We start from the raw sequence: 26,797 nt of genomic DNA, 5'->3' as shown, positions 1-26,797 counted from the left end.
GGGATGTGGTTGTATGCGTGATCAAGACGAAGAAGAAGGTAATAGAACGATGACGAGCAATGTAAATAAAACAAATGGCTTATGACTGTCACCAAGATGAAAATTCATTAACCTATGCTACCTGTGCTATGAACTCAATGAACAGCAATATAAAGCGTGTAGAGGAATGTGCATGAAGTGGTGATGAAGGTGTATGGTGCAAGAGTGATGTGCATGGAAAGATCTATCATAAACGAGACTATGTTGCAACATGTATAAAGTGAAGAACTGCGTATTTTTGTGGTTGGTATAGGCTGCACTCCAATCTCCAAACGGAGATGGCAGTGGAGACTTCCTCAACCTTTTTTCCTTGGAGCTCCAAGAGATTATATCTATCCTCCTATCAAACTTAAGCAACTGAAAGCAAATCACCATAAACTAGTCCTATCTATGCTCATGAAAACGACTAAATTACCAAACTGTGAATTCGAATTGCATGTGAAAATAAACAAACTCAAAGTGCTGGAACGAAATGCAAACACATTACAACACTGAGGAGATCTATTGCTCTCAGGTTGGGCCCTAACCTGAGAGCTATAGCTCCTTGAGAAAACTTAGAACTAGATCAAAATCTGCCTTCTTTGTTCATAATCTGATCTCATGCCAAATTGGCTTACAAAAAGGAACAAAGACTGAGCTCTAGCTCGTACTTCCCAATTACAAGAGTAATGCCAAGGTTCAAAAAGCTTCTCTGCAAGGCTACGGCCTCAGTATTTATGCAAAAACGATCATCCAACAGATTTCCTTGATTTTAGGAGCTCGGCTGTCCAACTAAAGTTTAACTGCTGATCCTGGAGGATAGTCATAACTACTGTTCCTGTAGAACAGTTATAACTGCTGTTCCTGTAGAATAGCTGGCTGCTTCTAAGCTCGGTGGGGAGATGGATTGGAGCTCGGAGTTCTTGGTGGGAATCACGAGGAAGGTCCCCAAGACCGTGGACATCCTCTCCTAAAAACCAGCAGTGCCACCTCATTATCTCCTTGTCTCCTTTTTCGTTGTCTTTTTCCCCCTTTTAATGCCAAAAACCTGAAAGCATCATGCATTAGTCACGTAGATAAAATGTCTACCCTTCTTCTTACAAACAACACGAATAAACTAAGAAATGCATGCATAAGCAGTAAAAAGTGAATGGTTTGAGCAAAGCAAGTACGCCAAATGAGCCCAAATTATACCAAAAATTGGGGCTCATCAAGCTCCCCCTAATTTTTCACAGCAAGACCTTGAAAGGAGCATTCCAAATTTGGGAGGGACATATGTGACAACTATATCAAGTACTACACTTTTCACTAGAATTTGGGCAAGGGTGACTACTAAATCCTTAATCAATCCTAGGCAAGGCACATTTTTAGAATCAAAGGTGTACAAGTCATGATAGGATCTAGTTATGTCAAGTTTTAAATGATCCATGATAGTTTTTGGCATGAGGTTATGGGATGCTCTAGAATCAAGCATACAATTATACAACATGGAATCATTTGTCTTAAGAGTTACATAGAAAGGAGGCACTATTTCATCTATGATATCTGAGCTTGGGCCAAAAACAACTGTTGGTTTTTCATCTTGCAGACTAATGATATCACCTTTAGCATCAACCGAGGTATTTTGTATCCATTTGGAGACCTGATTTTTATACCCAGGGTTTTTAGAAAGTTCTAAAAGAGGAGTGGGGATTTTAACTCTTTCTAACTCTTTTTCAACATTAAATGTAATCAACGTATTTTTGTCATTTTGAGGAGTATCAATTGACTGTTCTAATGGTCGAATAAAAGTTGTTTGAGTTTGAGTAGTTTTGGCACAAGGTTCAATTAATGGAGTTTCCTTAGGAGGTCTTCCAGGGCCAGGCCTAGGCCTAGGGTCATATCTTTTGTTCAACTCTGCAATTAAAAATTCAAAGAAGGCATGGTATTTAGAAACCTATGAAGATTCTTGATCTTCTTGAACCTGATATTGTTGTGTAAGAGGAATAATAATTGTTTGATCAGAGGAAGTATCCATATTATTTATATCTTTAGTGATGGTCATAGTATTATCATCAGGTTGTTGATCATCTATCAACAAAGGAGTGGGAATCTGCTAATCATTACTAGGTCTTTGAAGAATTTTTAATTGTGGATTTATTTTATACTGACCTTGAATTTGATTTTGGGGTCTAGAAACTTTTTGTTGAATTGTCGTAGTTTGAGTCTCAATCTTGGAAATTATATTAGATAGATTTCTATGGAGAGAAGTTATTTCATCTATTTTACAATCTTCAGTTTTAGTCTTAGAGGAACTAGAAGCCTCTAGTGTCAATTTGAGTTTTCTTTGGGCCTTTTCCTCTTTAGATTTCAAAGAAGTTGAAGCAGCCCTGTTTGGTTCTACCTCAATAGCATTTGTTTTCATATCTTCAAGAGTTCTTGAAGTTCTCTCTCTCAGCATAACAACAAAATCATCATCAAAGGCTTTAGAAAATCTAGAATTTGTTGTTGCTATAGGGGTTTACAATCAGGGGGCATTATATAATAAAGCTTATTGACTATTTTGATAAAGTCTGATACAGGTTCGCCAAAATTTATTTTAAGTTCATCAAACTCAGTGATAAAGTAAAGAGGATCCTTTTTCACACCCCACTGGTTTTTAAATATATTTGTAAGTTCTTCCCAATTTCTAATGGAATTTGTAGGTAACTGCCTAAACTAAATTCTTACATTTCCTTCAAGTGATTGTACAAACAACATCATGTAAACATTTTCTTGTTCAATATTCATGTTATCTGCAAATTCTAAAAAGGCTTGAAGATGGTCTTCAGCAAAAGGACTGGTTTCTCCATTATACCTAGGAAGGTATTTCAAGTGTCCAGCTGGGAATGCATCGAGATTAGGAAGTAAGACTAAAGCTACGTATCTAGCCTGTACAATAGGTCAGAAAGCCATAGTGGGAGGTGGTGTATAAGGTTCTTGTGTGGATGAAGAAGTTGAAGAAGATGAAGAAGAGGTTGAAGAAGGTGATTGAGGGGGTGAAGAACTAGTTGGAGGTGAAGAAGGAGAGGACATCCTAAATGATTTCAAAGGAGTCTTAAGAACTAACTTTTGGACCTATGGATGAATACCCTCCTTTGTTTCAAATAGTGGATTTGAATACACAGAGAAGGTCTTTCAGGATGTTCATAAGTAGAAGCTTCAGGTTGTCTAGAAGTGGGAGGAAATGAATAGGTGGTAGTGTTAGAAAATTATATATTACAGAGCAATGGAACGCATAAAATATTGCAGAAATATAAACATAGAAAATGCATAAAACAAGAGAGACACAGATATACATGGTTCCCCCAGTTTGGGCTACATCCACGGAGAAACAACCAGTCCTTCCTCTTATATTATCCAGCAAAGTAACACCCTCTTCGCTCTCAATCTCCTCTCTCTTCCTCACTCAGAATACAAATATGCATAGAAGCAATAAAATTCCCTCATATATAGTGAGGGGTTTCCTTCTAGGGCAAAAAACCCTAAATTAAACATAACTTCTACTGTCAGATCATACACCTAATGAATCGCCCAGATTGACTAGAAATTACTAGACTTTTACAAGCCAATTTTACATATAACTTTTAGCTTCGGCGGTGCTACCCCCGAACCCCCACCAGGGGGGATTTACCCCCTTGAAGCCCTATGGGGGAGACAAGTACCCCCCTACAAGGAGGGATGTACAGTCTTCCTAGGGTATACATCCGGCTGAAACCTTTGAATACAGAAGATAATCAAGCTCCACACCCAACAATCTCCCACTTCAAGACTGATTATAGCAACTCCACCACTGCTTCATTTACTAGACAATGTCTCCACTTTGGACCCGGTTGTTTCTCATATTCTTCATCATACTTGAAGACCAACTGAAACTGAGCAGATTCTCAGTTTCTCTGTGGTCACAACTTTTGTTAACATATCTGCGGGATTCTGGCTAGTGTGTATCTTTTCCAGCTTCAACTGTCCATCTTCCAATGTTGACCGTATGAAATGGTACTTGAGTTGTATATGTTTAGTCTTGGAATGAAATGTAGAGTTCTTTGCAAGATGTATGGCACTCTGGCTGTCACTGTATAACCTGCCCAACTCCTGCTTCTTACCAATTCATCCAGAAACCTTTGTAACCAAATCATTTCTTCACTAGCCTTTGTAGCAGCAACATACTCTACTTCTGTTGTTGAAAGTGCCACAACACTTTGGATTTTTGAAACCCAACTGACAGTTGTTCCACCTACAGTAAACACATACCCTATTGCGCTCCTCCTATTATCTTTATCACCAGCCATATTTGCATCAACATATCCCTGTAGAGCAACGTTTGAACCACCAAAGCATAATGCTTGATTTGTGGTACCTCTCAAATACCTGAGAATCCACTCCACCACCATGCAATGTTCTTTTCTTGGATTGTTCATGTACCTGCTTACAACTCCCACTGCATGTGCAATATCAGGCCTTGTGTAGACCATTGCATACATTAAGCTTCCAATTGTTGATGCATATGGAACTTTAGACATATGAGCCATTTCTTCCTGAGTATTGGGACATGCCTCCTTACTTAATTTGAAATGGCTAGCCAAAGGTATACTAACTAGTTTTGCATTCTACATATTAAACCTTTTCAACACCTTTTCTATGTACTCACTTTGAGACAATGTTAATTTGTGATTCTTCCTGTCTCTAGTTATTCTCATACGAAGGATTTGTTTTGCAGCACCCAAATCCTTCATTGCAAATGAGTTTGCCAATTTTCTTTTGAGCACATTTATTTCCTACATGTTAGAACCTACAACAAGCATATCATCTACATACAATAACAATATAATATAGCTGCCATCATTTTTCCTTTTGAGATAAACAAAATGATGAGAGTGACACCTAGTATAACCTTGTTCAGACATAAACTTGTCAAATTTTAGATACCACTGCCTTGGAGCTTGTTTTAAGCCATACAAGCTCTTCTTCAACCTGCACACTAGTTTCTCCTTCCCTTTTACCTCATATCCTTGTGGCTGCTGCATATATATCTCTTTCTCCAAATCCCCATGGAGAAAGGTTGTCTTTACACCTAACTGCTGAAGATGCAAATCTTCAGCTTCTACTAGACTTAGAATAGTTCTGATTGAAGTCATTTTCACAACAGGAGAAAATATCTCATCAAATTATATACCCTTTTTCTGTGCAAACCCTTTCACCACAATTCTAGATTTATACCTTTTTCTACCTCCATATTCTTCCTTCAACTTGTAAACCCATTTATTTTACAATGATGTTTTACCTGCAGGCAACCTGACTAAGTCCCAAGTCTGGTTATGTGCTAAGGATTCCATCTCTTCTTTCATGGCTTGCTCCCACTTCTTCCTAGTTTCTACCTGCATTGCTTCTTCATAACATTCCGGTTCACCAGAATCAATCAACAATACATAATATAATGAAGGATAGTATCGTTCAAGGGATCTACTTATCTTGGTAGATCTTAGAACACCACTTTCAGGTGTTTGAGGTGCTTGTTGCTGTTGTGGTTGTTGTACTAGCTATTGATCATTATGATTTTCAGGCACCATCACTTTTCTTGTGATATCGTTAAGCACTGTGTATTCTATGTTTTCTCTTTCTTGTTTCTTTTCCTGCAACTGATTCTTATACAAGACCTTTTCATTGAATACTACATCTATGCTCCTAATGATTTTGTGATTTTCATAATCATAAAAGAGATAACCAAAATCATTAACACCATATCAAATAAACGTAGATATTTTTGATTTTGTCTCAAGCTTTGTTCTATTTTCTTTGTTAATGTGGACAAAGGCTTCACAAAAGTCTTCAAAAACGAGTAATTTATCTTTTTACCTGTCCATGCCTCCTTTGGAATACCACCATCCAAGGAACTTGAAGGCCCTCTGTTTATTAGATAAAGAAAAGTATCTACAGCATCTGTCCAAAATTGTAAAGGCAATCCTGCATGCAATCTCATGCACCTTGCACACTCCATGATTGTCCTATTCATCCTTTCTGACACACAATTTCCTTGTGGTGTTACTGGAACTGTCTTCTCTCTACAAATTCCATTCTCTAAATAGTACCTATCAAACTCTTCGTTGCAATATTAACCTCCATTGTCTAATCTAAGACACTTCAACCTTTTCCCTGTCTCATTTTTAACCAAAGCTTTCCATTTCTTGAAAGTATCAAATACATCAGATTTATTTCGAATACAATAAATCTAGGTTTTTCTGGTTGCATCATCAATAAGAGTAACATAATAATGAGAGCCATCAAGAGATGATACCTGAGTAGGTCCCCATACATCTGTATGCAGAAGCTCTAATTTTTCGTTCTTCTTTTCTTTCCCAACTCTAAGGAATCTAACTCTCTTCTGTTTTCCATAAACACAATTCTCACGGAATTTTAAATCAACATGCTTCAAAACTGGCAACAAATTCCTTGAGCGAAGAATCTTCATCCCCTTCTCACTCATGTGTCCGAGCCTATGATGCCATAATGCTGCATCTGCTCCTTTGGAAGTTAAAGCATGAATAGAGTTAGAAATACCATTGCATAAATACAATGTACCAAACTTTTGACCTTTTGCTATTACCAGGGCTAATTTGGTGACCTTCCAAGCTTTATCTGTGAAAGTTGTCACACAACCTTCACCGCCTAACTACCCTATTGAAATCAGAGTTTTCTTCAGATCTGGAACATACCTTACCTCTTTCAGTAGCCATTGGTTTCAATTCTGCTGTTTTACAAGAACCTTACCCATTCCAACAATTTTATAGGGTTTATCATCACCCAATCGAACCTGTCCAAAATCTCCTTGAACATAATCATGAAAATGTTTCCTATCAGGTGTGGCATGGAATGATGCCCCTGAATCTACCACCCAGGAATCAGTAATATTTCTGAAAGAAAGAATCAAAACATCTTGTAACACCTCACCTGTCACATTTGCTTCATGATTGTTTTCTTGATGTGCATCTCCTTCTTTTCCCTTCCGAGATCTACAGTCTTTCTTTAGGTGTCCTTTCTTTCCGTATTTCCAACACACTATCCCTGATCTAGACTAGGATCTGCCTTCTCTTGAGTTACTGCGATATCCTGGGCTCTTTCCTCTTTCCATTTTTCTTCCCCTAGTCTCTGCAGTAAAAGCATTACCTAATGTCTCACCAAGGCTTTTCTGTCGCATTTACTCACTAAGGATTGCACTGACAACATCATCAAACTTTAAAGTACTAGATCCAGAGACAGAGTTACTAATGGCCATAACTAAACCATTCCAACTTTCTAGCGATGAGCAAAGAAATAACAGAGCCCTAACTTCATCATCAAAATTTATCCCTATAGAACTAAACTGACTTGTAACTCTATTGAAATCATTTAAATGGTCTGCAACAGATCCACCTTCTGACATCTTCATATTAAATAAATGCTTCATAAGAAATACCTTATTTGAGGTCGAGGGTTTTTCATATAGTTTGGCCAATGCCGACATTAAACCCTTTGTTGTCATTTCCTTTGAAATATTAAATGCTACTGACACTGCTAGGCATAGCCGTATCGTTCCAAGTCCCTTTCTGTCCAGAAAATCCCATTCTGTGTCTGTCATACTCGTCAGCTTCTTTGTCTTTCCCCTCAATGGTAGGTACAAATCTCTCTGATACAGATAATATTCTATCTGCATCTTCCACAGCTGGTAGTTTTTGCCGTTGAATTTTTCGACCCTAAACCTACCATCTTCCGCCATTGCTCCCACTCAAACCAGGAACCCTTCTTTCCTGCAAGTTTATCAGCAAAAATAGACCTTCACCTCTGATAGCAGTTGTTAGAAAATTATATATTACAGAGCAATGGAACACATAAAATATTGCAGAAATATAAACACAGAAAATTCATAAAACAAGAGAGACATAGATATACGTGGTTCACCCAGTTTTGGCTACGTCCATGGAGAAACAACCAGTCCTTCTTTTTATATTATCCAACAAACTGAAGAGATAAAACCTACAACAGATCCACTGTAACACCCTCTTCGCTCTAAATTTCCTCGCTCTTCCTCACTCAGAATACAGATATGCATATACGCAATACAATTCCCTCATATATAGTGAGGGGTTCCCTTCTAGGGAAAAAAACCCTAAATTAAACATAACTTCTACTGTCAGATTATCTGCCTAATGAATGGCCGAGATTGACTATAAATTACTAGACTTTTACATGGCAATTTTACATCTATTTTTTAGCTTTGGGGGTGCTACCCTCGAACCTCCACCGGGGGACTGCTCACCCCCGAACCCCCCAGCCAGGGGGGATTTACCCCCTTGGACCCCCGCAGGGGGGACAAGTCCCCCCCTGCGTGGAGGGGTGTATAGTCTTCCTGGGGTATACATCAGGCTGAAACCTTTGAATACAGAAGATAATCAGGCTCCACACCCAACAGGTAAGGGATATGAAATCTATTGGTTTGTATTCTGGTACATTAATTCCCAGGTCAGACTCAGTTTTAGGTGGTCTTGGTGGTAGTGAGGGTTCTAGATGAGATTTAAATGAATGAATGAGGAATGCTGATTTAAAATCAACTCCCTTGTTTAAGAGTTTAGCAACCCTAGGTGATAGGTAGGAGTAATCTGGATTGGATGGAATGTTACTATAAGGATCAAATGATGCTCAATGTTCAGACTGCAAGACTAAAGAGGAAGAAGAAGAGGGTTGATGTCCCCTTTTAGAACTAGCTTTTCTCATATTTTTTTGAGGGTCTGACAAACGATCAACTAAGTTAGCCTTTGAACAAGATCTTGTGTGCTTAAAAGGTGCCAGTTTGGGAGAGTGGAGTCGCCAGGTGAAGTATTTTAACCTTTCTAGACCTTTAATCACCTTAAAGGAATTGTCAGGCGAAAAGAGTCGATAGTGCGGACACAACCAACCTCCCTAGGAGCCTAAGACTCTCTAGTGACAAACAAGACAAACAAGAGCAATCCTTCTCTAAACATGCATTTACTATATAAGAAATCAAGTGTTTAGATCCTACCTGTAATCCAACGCCGTTGTAGCAGTCCAGCCTCACTGATCCGGATGAGCTCCTCCCTGACTTTGAAACCTGCATCCACTAACAATCAAACGATTAAATAGCACTTGATAATCTCATAGAATAAAACATATTTAACACGTAGACCAAGGAGTACATGAAACAACTCATAAATAACAAGTTATTGAGAAGAATGGACTCATTTGCATTAATAGGAAACAAAAGGAACAATTACAACCTGAGCCTTGGTGTTGTGCAAGTCCCTCCCAGGGTCCATCAAGAGTTCTCCTTTACTTTGACAAAGCTCACCCACTTCCAAATAGAACAAGCAAAGATGGCAATCTCTCCTCACAAGCTTCTAAATGGGAGTCCTAATTTTCAACACAAAATACATGTATAAGATTATATCATCACTGAGGTAGGCATTCCCATACTCAGATCAAAACTTTAACTAACAGACTAACTACTCTGATATAGGAATGATCTTGTAGTACATCATAATCATAGACTTTTGTAGACACAGTATGGGCGCAGCCATCTATTTATGATTAGTCTACTTAGATAATGAATACAAAACTCCTCGCAGCCTGGATGGTGGAAACTAGATCCAAGGTCTTCATTTCTGCTTCCCGAATTGGTACGATTCTAGCCATGCGAATAAATGAGTTGATGTCGAACATGGTAGAAACCACTTGATTACCAGTCGATGATGTAAACTATTAACAAGTGTGAGAGAGACCACCAGTAATGTCAATGGTTCTCAAAGTACCCAGTACAATCCATGAGATGTGAATGAATGAGTTGATGTCGAACATTTCACGGAATCCTTTGATCAAAAGTCAATGATGTAAACTGACGTCAAAGGCGAGAAACCTGCCATTGATGCATGCAGACTTCAAGGTACTGACGATTTCTAAGTCATCTCTCTAGATAATGTGTTGATGTCGATAGAAAGCGACTCGTTGCAGGCAAGCCCACAACACGAAATCATTTGTTCAAGTTGAAGAAATGTTGCTGTAAGGACTGACTCAGGGATGGTCAAATGGATGACAAGTATTTTGCAGATGAAAGTTTTTCTTGCAGACCTCTTGAACACATAGCGACACAACAGATGGCTTGGTGATAAACGACTCAAAGTTAATCCCCGGAACCCGGCTGAAGACTTTCAATGTGGTTTGATCAACTGTGAGGTAAAGGATTTCCCAACCCAGGTGAATGAAAAGTGTCATGTTCAAGAGTGGTAATAAAGTTTCTTCTGAGACAAAAGATAACAAATAGGCTCATTCTTCTCTCTTTCCCCCACCATTTCTGGCAAGTACCTCTTTATTTTTAACAAGCTTGAGGAGGATAACATATGCTTGATTATAAGCTCATCCTTCGGATGAGTCCAACCTAGTTTTGATTCGAACCCTAGGAAGGAGTGGTTCGTTCCTGTTTGTAATTGAACAGGTCCTTTACTGTGAAATTTTAACGAGTCCAGTATAGGAGAAACTCGGCGTTTTTCAATTTTAGAGAGTCTGAAAAACTTAAGAAGACTCCAAGTTGAACTTTTTCTTAGATTTGTGTCCCTCAAGCCCGAAAAAGTATAAAATAATACCTGGGGGAACCGCTTGATCTTGCGACCAAGGAGTACTTTCATAATTAGTGCCACTGACCTAAAAAGTAAAAAGTGATCAAGGACACGTTGTTTTATTTCCAGTATCGAGTTTGAAACGACAAAAACCCGGTAACCTTTTCATGTTTTTTACGGTCAGAAAAGGGCTATAAGGAGACCGTCTTTTAATTCTGTTTTAACGAGTGTAAAAGAAACGCTCGGCAATCTTTTCATTTTTTAGGAGTCAGAAAAGGGCTTAAAAGATGACTCTGACAAAAAAATGATAATTTACCCTAAAGTCCCTTTGTCCTGCACAAAAACGACACATTACTCATACCTGTTTAAGATAGGCAAAAATACATTGAAAAATATCCTTCCATGGTGAAAAATAAACAAACCTAGCATTCATTCATCCAAAAAACCTATAAAAAGACTTTTTACCATGTCATTTTTACCATTTTACTGTTGAGGTTGAGAAAAGGGCTTTTGGCAAGAAACTTCCCGTGGTCATTGCGGAGAATCCGACCGTCAGAATCGAACGCCGTCTCTTCCAGGTATTTCACAACATCCTCCTCTTCAATTTCATCCGATTAAAATTTTGTTTTAGGTTTTAGTTTTGGTTTTTGGGGGGTTTTAGGTTTTAAAATCCGCTCTGCGGGGTACGCAGGTGCCCTAAGGGTGACCTGCGTCCCCCGACCTTTTCCTACACAGGAAAAAGGTCGGGGTACGCAGCCCACCTTCAGGCCAGCTGCGTACCGGCGCTCTGTGTCCTAAACGCGGGGTGCGTCCCCCGCGAAGGGCGGAATTTGAAACCCCAAACCCCAAAAATAACCATTTGAAATTTCCCAAATTAATTCTAACCTTTATTTCTTGGTGTGTAGGGCACTCACCATGTTGGATTGGAGAGAAAGAGAGCACGAGGACGTTGATTTAGCCGCAATTGGTCACCAACCTTCCATTGATGCCCTAAAAGCATGCGGACTATATAAATACTGGGACATACCTGGCATGAGGGCTCAGGTTAGATTCTTGGAGTGGCTGGTTGAGAGATGGAACATTCATGAGCAATGCTTTTACATCGGAGGGCACCAGCTCGAGATAGAGCCCTCTGACATATACATTCTCACTGGCTTGCCAAATAGGGGCGAGCAACTCAATCTAGCCGGGACTAGGCCGGGTGGCCAATCCCTTGCTAGCCTCCGGGCAGATTGGTGCATACCCAATCAAAACCATGCGAAAGGCGTAGAAATCAAATACATCTCTCGGCGTGAACTCATGGTTATAGCTTTCACGGTTACCAGAATTTGCGGCGCAGCCGCTTTACATATTGCCACCGGGTCCCAAATGCGGATGGCGATTGACTGTTTCCGAGGCACCATCTTCAACTGGTGCGATGCTGTGTCGGCCAATATGAAGGGCCAACTGACTAGGGCAAAGAACGGACAACTGAAGACCTTTGGATATGGGCCTCTAGTTGTGAGATTTGCCTTAGAGAGAGTTCCGATGCTGATCCTTCAGCAACTCACTGTTGATATCTTGGGTCCTCGGGAGCCAAAGTTGATACGATGGGTTACGGTGATGGCCCGGCATCCTGACGAGGGCGCGACAGTTGTTTGATTCCCTGATGGTTATTTTCACTGGTTAGAGGACCAGGTCTTTGCTATTCAGGACTTTCCGTATGCCGGAGTAGATTTTCGAGGTGATCCGGACATGGTTCTTCCACAGGGAGAACAATGGGACGACAGAGGTACTTTATTTTTCACAAGTTTTAAATTTATCTATTTTTTTTTTTGTTTTTTATATATATCGCCTCAAACTGACAGTACAAATTTTCAAAATGCAGATGTTGGTCCACAGCGCCCAGCCAACCTCCGGCCTTTTGAGAGGAGACATCCAGTTGCACCGGTACCGGCTCCACAGGACGCGGCTGCAGAGTCACTAGCTGAGTTGGAGCAGGATCTAGAACGTCTGACAGTGGATATACCTGAGACTACCATAGATGATATTCCTATCAGACTTCAGCGCTATGTAGTCGCAGTCCCTGGACCGTTTAGGAGGTTCTTGTGTAAGGTAGCCCGTGCAGTGGTGTCGTATAGGGAGCACCACCAGTGATTGGATGGTCACTTTTTGTAGACACATGTGACATTTTTGACTTTTTGTACTTATCATTTTGCCGATCATAAGGTGTTTTTCAACCTATGATCGAAGACGATGTATATTTTTTGACACACTCCTATCTATATATATATCATTATTACCGGCTTATCTTATTTAACATATGTGATGAAATGTTTTTAAATTTACTTGCATGATTATCGTAAATGTCTGTCCAACATTCGAGAAGCAATTGCATCTGCTAATGTATTTAAAGACCTTGGAATATGCTGATATTCAATGTAATCAAATTCACGTTCCAAGAGACGCACTCCCAAAAACAACCTTATAACACAGGATTTCTAATGGCATAGACTCTATTAAGCTGTAATACAACAAGTTCAGAATCTAACCTCACTATCAAACGTCGAATTCCAAATGAAATAGATTCAGATAATAATTCCACCACTGCACTGTATTCTGCAATGTTGTTCGTCGTTTGACCGAGGCTTACCCCATGCATAGAAACTAACTCGTCAGAGGGCGAATAGATAACCCAAGCTGCGGAAGAGATATTCCGTGTACTACGACAAGCACCATCAGCAAATCCAATGTATGTTTGGAGAGGCGTCGACATCTGCAATATCAAGAGTAAAACCAAGATAAGCCAGAAAAACGACGAAAAACGCACTCTCTAAGCTAATCACACTAACTAAACTAACAAACATACTAGCTAGAAAGAAAACCTAACCTAACTAAAAATTCTCCATACCCACCATTTAAGCATAATACCTATTTAGGTAAAGTCCATTTCTGGGTTTACCCAAAGTGTCCCCATCAAAATCTACCAGCTCATAAGCCCCTTTTGCTAGCTTTCGCTTTACAATGTAGGGTCCATGCCACATAGGAACGAATTTTCCAGCACCTATCTTATCGTTAGCTTGACATATAATAGCACTAGGTCTCCCTCCGAAAAACTTCGAGGGGTCACATTTCTATCATACTGAGCTTTCATTCGCTTCGCGTGAGTCTCGATTGCCAATGCAACGTCACGTCGAGTCTCATCTAATTTAGCTAAGTATAATAAACGCGTCTCCTCTTCGGAAGTAGCTGGAAGTAATTCGACAGCCATTTGAAGTGATGGGATTTTGCATTCAATGGGTAACACAGCTTCCAAGCCATAAACTAGCTGGAAAGGAGTGAACCCTGTTGAAGTTTTCACTGAGGTTCGGTATGCCCATAGCGCTGAAAATAACATGTTATGCCAATTCGACCGATGAATACCAATGGTTCGTTGGATCATGATAACCAGAACTTTGTTGATAGACTCAACCAAATCGTTGGCTTGCGGATAATAAGGAGTAGAGCTATCGTGGCGCAAACCAAGCTGGCTTGTAAGCTCAGTCATCATGATGTTTCGAAAATGGCTCCCATGGTCAGTGATGATTGCTTGTGGGACACCAAACCTAGTTATAATATGATTGAATACGAAAACTGCAGCTGTTTTGCCGCTTGCATCGAATGTAGGCATCGCCTCGGCCCATTTAGTAAAATAATCAACCGCGAGGATGATATACGCATGCCCCCCGGCCGAGTGAGGGTTACAAGTAATAAAATCGATACCCCATTTGGCGAATGGACCAACGGCAATTATAGGGTGGAGAGGAGCAGGTGGTGCGCGCATCTTGCGATCAAACACTTGACAGTTGTGGCACTTCCGGACTGCGATGATACAATCTTTAAACATGGACGGCCAGAAATAGCCAGCGCGCAACACCTTCTGAGCTGTGGCATACCCAGACATATGACCGCCACATGCTCCAGAGTGACAATCATTCAAAACCCTCTCAGCCTCTTCGTGAGTTAAACAACGTCGAAAAACTAAGTCTGCCCCCCGGCGATAAAGTGTATCTCCAATAATCTTGTATTGCTGGGATTGAAATCGAATTTTTCGACGTTCCGACTTTGAAGCTTCAGGCCGAAAGGTTTGGGTTTGGAGATAAATGATTATATCCCCGTACCACAGATCTAAAGTACTGATAAGAAACAAAGATTCGTCCGCAATGGACTCCTTTGCCACAGTTTCTGTGTCAGCATGCGGGAAATCACACATCAATTCCGCAAAAACTAAGGATTTCTTAGACTTGGACTTCTCAAACTCCAAGTCGAACTCTTGCAGGATAACGATCCATTTAGAGTATTTGCCCCCTAGCAATTGTTTTGTCAAAATATAAATCATAGGGTTGCAATCCGAAATGACTGTAGTTTTACGGAGAAGAATGTAGTGACGAAAACGCTGGACAGCTTGAACGGCTGCCAGGGCCAATTTCTCCACATGCGAATATTTTAGCTCAGTGGGGTTTAATGTCCTACTAAGATAATATATCACATGTTCCGCTCTGAATTCATCTTCTTGAACTAACACCATTCCAATGGTGGAATGCGAAGCTGCGAGGTATAAGAAGTAGTCCTGGTTGAAGTTGGGAGGATGCAACAACGGTGCATGGGTCAACGCGTGTTTAAGTGCATCAAAAGATTGTTGGGCAATCTCATCCCAAAAAAATTGAGCGTTCTGTTTCAACAACCGTGTAAAACCTTTAGTGACCTCGCGTAGTTTGGAATGAATCGGCGTAAAAAGTTCGCTTTCCCTTGCAAACTTTGGAGTTGGCGCAAACTTGAAGGAGGAGGCAATTTGATGATAGCTTCGACCTTCGAGGGATCGACGAGAATGCCGGCTTTTGAAACAACAAATCCCAGCAATCGACCTGTCTCTATACAGAACGCACACTTGTGGGGATTCAACCGAATTCGATAATGCCTACACCTCATAAAGATTGCTCGTAAGTGGACAAGGTGATCAGCTCGATGTAAAGAATGAGCAGGCAAATCATCGAGGTACGGTTTCACAATGTGCTTGATGTCATGAAATGCGTAAGACATCGCCCACTGAAAAGTGGCCCCGGCATTCTTAAGCCCAAAAGGTAATTTGCAATAAGCAAATGTCCCCCATGGACAAATGAATGCCGTTTTTGGTTGGTCGGCAGGTAGAATATTGATTTGATTATAGCCCGAAAAACCATCCATGAAGGAAAAAATTTCACTTCCGGCACAATCATCAATAATTTGATCGATATAGGGCGTAGGATAGTTGTCTTTTGGACAAGCTCGATTTATATCCCTATAGTCGATACAGATTCTTATTGTCCCTTGTTTCTTGTTGACCGGAACAATATTCGATACCCAATCCGTTAACGGGATTGGATAAATGAAACCTGCTTTCAACAGCTTTTCGACTTCTGCTTTAATCGCAGCCGCTTTCCGAGGGTGAATCTGACGCAACCGTTGCCGGACGGGTTTAGCATCCGGGTAGGTCTTTATTTCATGAACAACAATGGCAGGATCGATTCCCGGCATTTCCTCGTAAGACCAGGCAAACACATCGCGGAATTCTTGGAATAGGGCCTTGTAAGTTTGGATTTCATCTTCTGTACATGAGGCACCTATATGAATGTTTTCCTCAATTCCGGGCTTCACTGAAATATCAATGGGAATAGTGCGAGAAATATTCCCTAAATTCAACTCTGAATCAGAATGTTTCGTTGGATTCTGAGCGTCTTTGACATATTCAGCGGTAAAGATAGATGAAAAATCATTTTCAAAAGCATCATCCTTAGGTAAAAACGAAGATCTGTGATGAAGATCTTCCCATGGTAGATCGTCTACACTTAGGATTTCGCGAAGTTGCTCGTCAGATGACACGACTTCGGGAAACGCTATCCGTTCTAAGGTTGATGTGAAAAGTGATTCTTCACTGACCACATTCATTTGGTCGATTTGGGTTGAACGGGAGTCGGTAAAAGACATGACAGCTTCATAAGCAATTTCATATGGACTCAAAGGCATAGCATCACCGAATGAGTCTATTTCAGATTCAGATGGGACAATCCAAGGATCATCATAAATAATGTTGTCTGATGTAATCATATGAATTGATGCAAATGAAGGGTCTGCATTGATTGGAGGGAAAGGAAAAGTTCCCAGTAAACCGGAATCTTTAACTAAACCTACGCCAACGTCCCTATAAGGGATCGTCGTCTTACCGACATGCTGGATACTCTCTGAAGAGGCTGGGTCGGATGAAAAGTATGTCAGCTGATCAATCGTCATGATCTTACCGTTATGTGGAAACTTAATTACTCTGAAGACCGATGAAACGACCGCTGTCATAGCATATGACCAACTTCGACCCAAAAGAAGGTTGTAGTCTAGAGGGGCATCAACCACTTCCACATCCAGACTAACGGTTTTACCTTCTACCCCTATAGGCAATTCCTGAAGAATACCAAATGGACGGAACCCACGGCCATCAAAGGCCTTAAGGATGGTCGGGGATTGGTTCAATGGAGGAGAACCAAGCGATCTCCAACATTGAATCGACATAATACACGTAGAAGCTCCCTCATCAATCACAGTCCGATGAATAGGCCTGTTTTTTACTATCACTGGATTTTGGAAAGCCATTTGATGGGGTAGACGCGGTGTACTATTTTCTAGATCGAAGATTATCAGGTTCGGGTCCTGAACATCAACAGCTCCGATAGCCGACAAAAGTAATTTTCGTTGTGCTGGGCATGATTGCAGCACTTCTAAAGCCGACATTGCTGAGGGTGAAACAGCTAAGTCCTCAACAATGTTGTAATTCTGGGCTGCTCTCACATGTGGATTGAAAGCAGACCTTCGAAGTACACCCTTGGCGGGCGGTTTGATTACTAAGTCCGTGTTAGGTTTTTCGATTTGTAGTGGATCGGAACCAGGAGTTGAGGTTGACGGGTTAGAATGAGAAGATTCTGCTTCCTTACCATCAACAGGATTCTTACTACCATAATCTTGCGATCGAGTCGCAATCCTCACATGAGACATCATCAAAATGGGTTCTTCACTGGCACTCGAGGAAGAACCTATCATCTTACTTTCCTGCTTTGGAAATGGATCTTTTAACACAGCAGGAGTGGGAGAACCTTTGACTATTTTCACAACCTCGGCCCGATGAGGGCAATCTCTCGTAAAATGATCCTCTTCACAAATAAGACAAGGATATCGAGGTTTGCGCTTTTCGTCATTGGTTTCCGACTTTTCCGTTTTCTCCTTCGGAGCCTTGTCTGCTTTAGCCTTCTTCTTTCCTTTCTTCTTTCCACCGTTTTTTGATTTGGCCGTAGATGATTCTACAGCGTGAATATCGGCGGAAAGTTCAAGAGAAGACTCTCCTGTCGGGGAATCGAGCAAAGTGATTATAGGAGTAGTTGAAGCCTTGGAAGACTTCTTCTTGCTCTTTGTGTTCATGATACCAATCATACCATCAGCGGCATGAGATCCCGAAGGAGCAGCAGCGATTTGATTCGATTTTGGAAGATCCGAAATCTTCTCGTGTAACGTACCCGACTGAGTATAAACTAAGTCAAGGTACTGCGCCTGAGCAATGACTTGCTCCTCAGTAACTACTCCGGCCTTAGCTACATCTTCAGTAATCTTCGGTAATAATGATTTACAAACCATTCAGCTAAGATTTGGTCCGGAATAAAAACTTTCACTAGCCTTCTTCGACGTCTCCACTCATGAATGTGATCAGAAATATACGTGGACGTTGATTGTTTTAGTGAAGTTAATAGCTCCGTGCCGTTATCGTATCTGACCGGCAACTGAAAGTGAGTTAAGAACGAGGTGGCTAACTGGCTGAAATTGTAAAAAGAGGCCCGTGGTAACTCAATGTACCACTTGGCCGCGAGACCAATGAGTGTACACTGGAAAAGACATAAGCGGATCGAATCATCCGAGATAGAATTTGAAGCACACCAGAGGTGGTAAGTCATCACATGATTGGACGGATCCTCTCCAGACTTACCTTCGAACTTGGGTATATCACTGGGCAACTTATTCGGCATTGGCGGCCAGAACTGAAGATATTGAATTGGATCGTTCGTTAGGCGCGTCAAGTCTGGTAAATCCAGAGTTGCGATAAACGGTAACTGCCGGTTAGGATCTCTAAAACTCTGAGTCATGACACCAGCCCCAGGAGGAGGATATCCAGGATAACTTGGAATAGGTGTTGCATTCGGGATATTGTATCCTCCTGGAAAACTAGGATTAACCGGACCGTACTGGGGTTGCTGAGGTTGTTGATAAGTGTACCCAGGATACGGTTGATACTGGTAAACCGGTTGTTGGACAGCTTGCCCATGTTGGTACTGTCCCTGGTACGGTTGTTGAACAAATTGAGGTTGAGTAGTGACAACCGTACTTATACCAGGCTGACCTGTAGGCATCTGGACCGTGGTTTGAATCGTAGATCCATACAACGGTAAAGATGTCTGAGGAGTGGTTACAGAGACAGTGGAAACCGGAGCCGTCGATACTCCAGAAGTAAGTGCGGCAGATGTAGCGGTAGTTGCAGCAGCCGTTTGAGATGGAGTACTAGGTGCAATTGGCGGCTGAGTAACTACCGAAGTTACAGAAGTTTGAACATTTGACTGGACAGGCTGTGGTTGCTGGGGTGGACCAGAAACTACGGGTTGTCCAGCTTGAGGTACCAACTGTATACTTGGCTGCAACACCTGTTGACCCTGTGATGGATCCCACACTATCATTCCGGGGTATTGACCCGTAACAGGTTGAGGATACTGAGATCCATAACTGGATTGAGGATAGGATTGATAATTGACAGGTGCAGTTCCCATACCTTGAACATATGACTGACCTTGAGGTGGTTGATAACCTTGACCCGAATATTGACCTTGAGGTTGATAACCTTGAGGTAAATATGGATACTGGGGTTGACCTTGACCTTGAGGTTGATACCCTTGAGGTTGATACCCTTGGGGTTGATACCCTTGAGGTAAATATTGATACTGAGGTTGACCCTGGGGTACATATTGAGGCTGGGGTTGACCTTGAGGCATGTATTGCACCATAGGTACATACTGACCTTGAGGTTGCCCCCGAGACACGATTTGTGTACCTTGAGGTTGCCCCCCAGGCGTTAACTGAGGCTGCCCCCCAGGCGGTAATTGGCCACCTTGAGGTTGGGAAACGGGAACTGAACCTGACATCATGTAAATGTCTCCTACACCCAATGGCATATTACCATTGTTTCCAGCTGATAACCCATGATCAATGGGTTGAGGATATGCCCCCGCAAAGGTACCAGAAAGTGATTGATACCCGGCGGGAACAGAAGGACCGCCGTGTAAGAAAGATTCAGGAGTTTGAGTAAACACGGACGACTGACCAGACATATTTACAGGAGTATAAATACCTCCATGTGGAAAAGGAGTACGAGGTGTAGAAAAACCTACCCCTGAGTTGTCTAAATAATTGGTTAACGAAAGGTACCAAGTAGTACTTCTAGGAGGACTGTAAAAGATAGATTCACGCTCCCTGAGTTCAATAGTAAGTTGATCTTCAAGGTTAGAGACGCCTATTTCTTCCTCTGGAGCAAGTTCTTCGATAGCAATCAGACCAGTAGGAAGATTTTCGGTGATAACTCGTTCTACTCTTGGTGAATCTGGAACACTAGAAGTCGGAGTAACAGGTTCAGATATTTCAGGTTCTTCGCCTATATCACTAGCAGACGAAAAACTACCAACAAGTTCAGAAACTGTAACAGCTTCGGGATTATAACCTGTCTCTAGACCTTGGTAATCTGAATGGACCACCAAGGAAGATTCTTCTTCTTCAGGTGAACCTACTCTACTGCCACTAGGAGGAGTTACAAGGACCTTTAAACCTTCTAGATTACTGGGGTCGTCTCGAGGAGGGTCACCCCGAAGTCTACGGGATCTTCTCAACAATTCGGCCACAGAAACAACTTCAAGAGACTGGCCCCGAAGTCTACGGGACTGTCTCGGTAATTCCGCCACAGTTAAAAACTTTTAACTACTACACACGAAAACAAAGTAAAATCTCAAATCAAACCACCTAAAGTCTCTAAAGAACCAAACAAATTTGAATCACACGCCTAAAGAATCTAGGGCGTCAAACCAAGCACAAACAGTAGCCTTCCAGACCGAAAACGCTAGTTGGAGATGAAACCCAACATCGCCGGATTCAGTACAGAAGTGGCGGGTGGAACAGTTACCCCGACAACCTGCGTAATGAATAGACCGGCACAAGTTCCTCCACTTTAATCGTCTCGAGTGAAGTGAACCCCCCGGAAAATCCAAGTGAGTCTAGCCGACGTCTGCTCCAGGTACAGTGGGATCTTCCCTCCACCGTCACCTCGGTAGAATCCTAAAGATAATGGTCACTAAGGTTACCAACCGCAACAAATGCACCTCGGGGAACAGTCTACACTCCGACAGCACGCAAGGGCAAAGTATCAAGCTCAATCCCCTTGCCGGTTCCTTGACAATAATCCAAGGTTTACCGACAAGTGACCCCTGGCTCCTCGACAATGGTTAATCCGAGCTTTACCGTTTGTAATACGTGCGTGTCTGGCGTCGTTCCCAACGAGGGAGGATTGATCCCCTCACTGGTTCGGACACAAGCTCGTGCTTCTCCTTTAAGAGGAGCTTTCCCAGAGTACAAATGAGACAATTGGATTTATTCTATCACAAGATAAGCTACTTGTTTGGTTTCGTTGTCTTGGAGAGTTAATTACTCTCCTACTCCAAGACACTAGCCTGATCTAAATTGGTGTTTCAGAGCCCTAGTAAATAAAAGTTACTACGTTTATTTTACTTTAAGCGTTAATTTTATGGTTTTTCTTAAAGACAAAAGGTAGCGGAAGTGAAACCAATGGTGTGTAGACTCGACTCAAACCACTACAAAGATGCACCTAAGATGATTTACACTACTTTCCTCTTTCAATGAAATTCCTAACTAAGAGAGTTGAGAAATGCAAATCTTATGGAAAACAACTTTCTTAGTAAAGACAATCAAAGAAACAATTCTCTTTATCTTTTCAAGCATACAAACATGACCACTCCTTACGTGCACGAAAAAACTCTTTTTCTTTCAAAACTCTTCAAAGCTACTTGAAACAAAACTTTTCAAAGGAGATGTTTTTGTATTTTCTCTTATTTAATAAAGCATATAAATCTATTTTAACAAAAATCAATCTCAAAAGCTATAAAATCTATGAAAACTTGACTCACAAGCAAATCAAAAAGAAATTTACTCTAAGCAAACCTAACGAGGCAAAAGCCTACAAGGATGATTCTAGGTTTTTTTACTTGACCAAAATCAAGTCAAGGACCAGCTAATGCAGAATCAAAAGACTAGTCAAAACAAAACTCAAATCTTTTTGTTCTTTTTGTAAAATGGAATTCAATACTTAATCAACAAGCACTTCGAAATTTGCCAAAGAGACCACTTAAAGGTAAGTTGCTCTCACAGGTAGACTTTATGACAGGTCTGACTTCTAAGAATGCTGACAAAACCAGAGAGATCTAAGGCTTGACAACTTCTACCGCCAAAGTCACTACAAGACCTACTCAAAAATCAAACCCTAGGGCTTAAACTTCTTATGAAATCCACTAAAACACTCAATGCTATCGAAACAAGTTCAGGTGAAAATCTTTGACAAGAGACTAATGGATCTGGGCAGTAAAAACTAAGAAAAATCAAAATCTAAGAGAAAAAATGTAAAAAATGGAATTTTCTTAAATTTTAGTAGGGGACGCAGGCAACCCGTTAAGACAGGTGCGGGCCCGCTCTGTGCACACAGCGACAGTGCGTACAGGTATGCACTGTGCAATACTCAGAGGGTGCGTCCTACTGGAAAATTCAAGAAAAACTAAATTGAATCTAACCCTAAGCTAACCCACCCAAAGACAAAGTCACAGAGCCAAAAACCAGAAAATAAATGACTTTTCTCAGATCAAAGTTGCATACAAAGGAAAATACTTTCACATCAATGGAGTCCCCAGCGGAGTCGCCAATTTGTCAGGTGGAAAGAGTCGATAGTGCGGACACAACCAACCTCCCTAGGAGCCTAAGACTCTCTAGTGACAAACAAGACAAACAAGAGCAATCCTTCTCTAAACATGCATTTACTATATAAGAAATCAAGTGTTTAGATCCTACCTGTAATCCAACGCTGTTGTAGCAGTCCAGCCTCACTGATCCAGATGAGCTCCTCCCTAACTTTGAAACCTGCATCCACTAACAATCAAATGATTAAATAGCACTTGATAATCTCATAGAATAAAACATATTTAACACGTAGACCAAGGAGTACATGAAACAACTCATAAATAACAAGTTATTGAGAAGAATGGACTCATTTGCATTAATAGGAAACAAAAGGAACAATTACAACCTAAGCCTTGGTGTTGTGCAAGTCCCTCCCAGGGTCCATCAAGAGTTCTCCTTTACTTTGACAAAGCTCACCCACTTCCAAATAGAACAAGCAAAGATGGCAATCTCTCCTCACAAGCTTCTAAATGGGAGTCCTAATTCCAGCAGCATCTACCCTTAGAAATGTTTAGCTTTCAACCTCCCCTCCTTCTGGCCCAATGCCTGTATTTATAGTGGTCTAGAGGAAGTTATTCAGGTCCACCATCAATGGGATAATCCCCTCTTTGGATGGGATAGCTCCCTCATTGATGGGATAAGTTCCTCTTTGGTAGGGGTACATGAACCATCTGGAGGCGCTCAATACACGTCGAACAACCTTCTAGAATGCTCTAGAAATGACCACAAGTAACTTTTTAAAGATGAAACTTGCGCATTTTGACCTTTACAGGGGGACGCAACTGCCCCTTTACATACAGAGCGTACAAGTACGCAGCTTTTGTGAACATTGGGTGCGTACCCGCAGGTAAGGTTGAGAGAACCTGCGTACCCAGAGATAAATACATTTATAAAGACTTTCTCTCTTTTTGGAGTTTGACATGGAGAGCAGAGGCATAAGACTTGCCCAGGAGGATAGCATGACTGTTGATAGAGCCATACTAACTGTAAATAGTCATGGTGACATTTTTTAGTGTAACAGGAATAGAATACATATCATTTCCCTGGGAAAACTTAATGAAATTTGAGTCCCCATCAACGATGCTAGTTTGATTTTGTACCTCTGAGATAATAATGGTCACCTATTATGCCAGAGCATATAAGATAAATGTTTTTGGGGATTTTGTTTTAATTTTGGAGACCAATGGATGAAACAGATATAGAATTGATGTGCCTAACCTCTTGAATAATATCAATATCTCAGCACAGGGATGCTATAAATATTTACATAGTGAAATATATTTTATGATGATAAGCGAAAACAAAAAAGTAATATGATTGCACAATTTTCAAATTGAAAGCTAGATAATCATAAGTATGAAAACCTTTAAATTATGTTTATAGGTTTCAGAAAATAAAAATGAGATTACAAAAGATGCTGATGATTTATTAATTTTGAGGGAATGAATTAAACAAACAGTACATTAATTCATTCTCCTTATAGATTATCACTTCAGAAAGATTATAGGAATACATTGAAGTACAATTACTCCTACCTAGTTATCTCTGCAAGAAAAAAGTATATGAAAAAAAACATAATGAATGACACTGGAAACACTTACAAGAAACACAAACTGTGCAAAACATAATTTAGAATACTTTGCTTTGTATTAATGATCTAGAGAGATTTTTTGTTTATGTATATGAACAACACTATTGCTTTCAGATGCGGCCTCCGCGAGGGTTTTCCGTGCGGACAGGGTTTGGTTAGGGCTTCTGTAACCCTGCAGACATTGGTTACCCGCACCGTTTCTCCTTTACCTCCTTGCTGTCGCTGGTAACTCACTCCGTTTTCCTTTACCTGTGCTTCCGCCGTTCGATGCTCAACCGCGCCTGCCGCCGTCCGGGTTTTCGTCACTTGGTCTCACGTTATCCTGAAGCTGTATTCCGTCTCTATCCGGGTATACGAACTCGTGGGGGTTATCTCGCTTACCAGCTGCTGTTTACCGTTTACCTTAGCGGTGGTTTCAACCTTCTACCGCTACATGTCGTTTTCGCCGGGCTTCACTGCTCCGCTTAACTCTCACCGTTCCGAGGAGCAGTTAACTATGGAGGACCTGGAGACCGTGGACTACTCTGCTGACCCCTTGGAAGGGGTTTCCATCTGGCGTACCCCCAATGCCAGCTCAGAAGGTATGTTTTATGATGATTTTTCAGGGGTTTACTCACAGTTTTCGCATGGTGAATCCTCCAGATCCCTGCCGGTGGTTCTCCCGGACGAACCCCCCACCTGGCCGGCCCTCTCGACGCCTCCTCACTCTCCGGCGACCCTGGGGTTTGTTGCTGGTAGCTTAAACCCTTCCCTAGGGTTAACCCCACCGACTGTCGGTTCATCTCTCCACTATCCGCATAACCCTAATCTGGTTCTTGCCTCATCTGGTCCTGTGGGTTACCTTGGTCCCTCGTCCGGCTGTTTCTCCTCCGTACCCCCTCTCTCGGGTCCCATATCTGGTTATTCTCACGTTCCTACAGCTGGTTTCCCTGCATCCTTTCAACCATCGGTACCTGCTCATCCCCCCCCACCGGCATCAATCTCTCCGCGGAACCCTCCTCCCCCCGGCGGCCCTAGAAGGAAAGCTAAATGCTTCAAGTCACGCGAAGCTGATTATTTTCTCAGACTGGAAGAGGACATTCAGTGGGGCGAAGCGATGGATTTTGCGGACCGGGTTTTGGTCGGGCGCATCAGGGGTCGCAATTATACGGCGGCACGCTTGAAGGCCTGGGCTTCTGAGATTTGGGGGCATCATTTGGTTGATATCCCGTTTGTGCAGACATTTGTGAGGGGATGGTTTGCACTTAGATTCGCGCGTGCCGATCACACTAACTGGGTTTTGTCCTCACATTGGCACTTTGACCATGCGCCTGTGCTTCTCAAGCGATGGACACCCTTATTTGATCCTGAGACGGAGCAGATTGGGGTTGGCCCTATCTGGATTCGACTTCCTGGACTCCCCCTTCAATATTGGTCCGAAGAAATCTTCAAGCGCATTGGCAATGCTCTCGGCACTTATATGGGATATGACAAGTCCTATCTACAGACTGGCATGATGGCCTATGCCAGGATTCTCATTTACATGGATACTTGAGGAGGCCTATATGAATATATTACCATACAGTGGAGGGATTCGAAACAAAGGAAAATCATTGACTATGAGGGCATCCCATATCGCTGCCGCAGATGCCACAAAGTTGGGCATCTCTACAGAGACTACCCGCTTCTAAGGAAATCCCAAAGGCAAGAACAAGAAGAAGTCACAGAGATCAACCGGTCGTCTCCTTTGGAACAGCAACCGGTACAGACTCCTATGGCCCATCAGCGCTCTCCAGGGGATGCTGCACCCCAAGATGGATCTGGACCTGCAAGTTTAGCGAATGATGCTCCAACCCCGGCACCGCCATCGTCCTCAGAGGCTCAGGAGCACACACTGACCCCTCCGAAGGACACAGCGGTTACGGGTATGTCATCTCCTCCTAACTCTTTGAATTCGCATGCATCCTGCATTTCATCTGTCACTTCACACTCTGTTCCACCTGTGACTTTCACCTCACACTCACTTGCTCATACATCTCTCACTTGCTCGATCCCGCCGCCTCCTCCTCTGCCCCCCCCCCCCCCCCTGATTACTTCGTCCTCTGCACTATCCAGGCCATCTCCCCGTTACTCCCTTCGTCCTCGGAACAAAGATAGAGGACCTGACGTTATTGGTCTTGACCCTGTTAGTCCTCCCACCCTCCACAAGACCTGTCGTGGTCGCCCATCCCGCATTACTAAAGCTAGGGAGACTGCGGATGAGGAGGTTGCCCTCAGGCGACAGCACACCATTTTTGGGGCTCTTAGAGGGAAGGATGGCCCTCCCCCTCCTTCCTTATGAAAATCCTCTCCTTCAACTGTAGAGGGTTTGCTAGTTCAGCCAAAAAGCTAGCACTCAGGAGGCTTATTACTTCGGATCATCTGGATATCATTTTTCTGCAGGAAACCCTCTGCCCTGTGGACCTCCTCATTCGCTCCCTTTCTTCTTGGCTCCCTAATTGGACTT

The sequence above is a fragment of the Pinus tabuliformis genome, chromosome J (genome assembly GCF_031772625.1).
Source record: "Pinus tabuliformis cultivar Carrire ecotype Pingquan chromosome J, CPIR1, whole genome shotgun sequence".
NCBI lineage: Eukaryota > Viridiplantae > Streptophyta > Pinopsida > Pinales > Pinaceae > Pinus > Pinus tabuliformis.
This window is presented reverse-complemented; position numbering follows the sequence as displayed.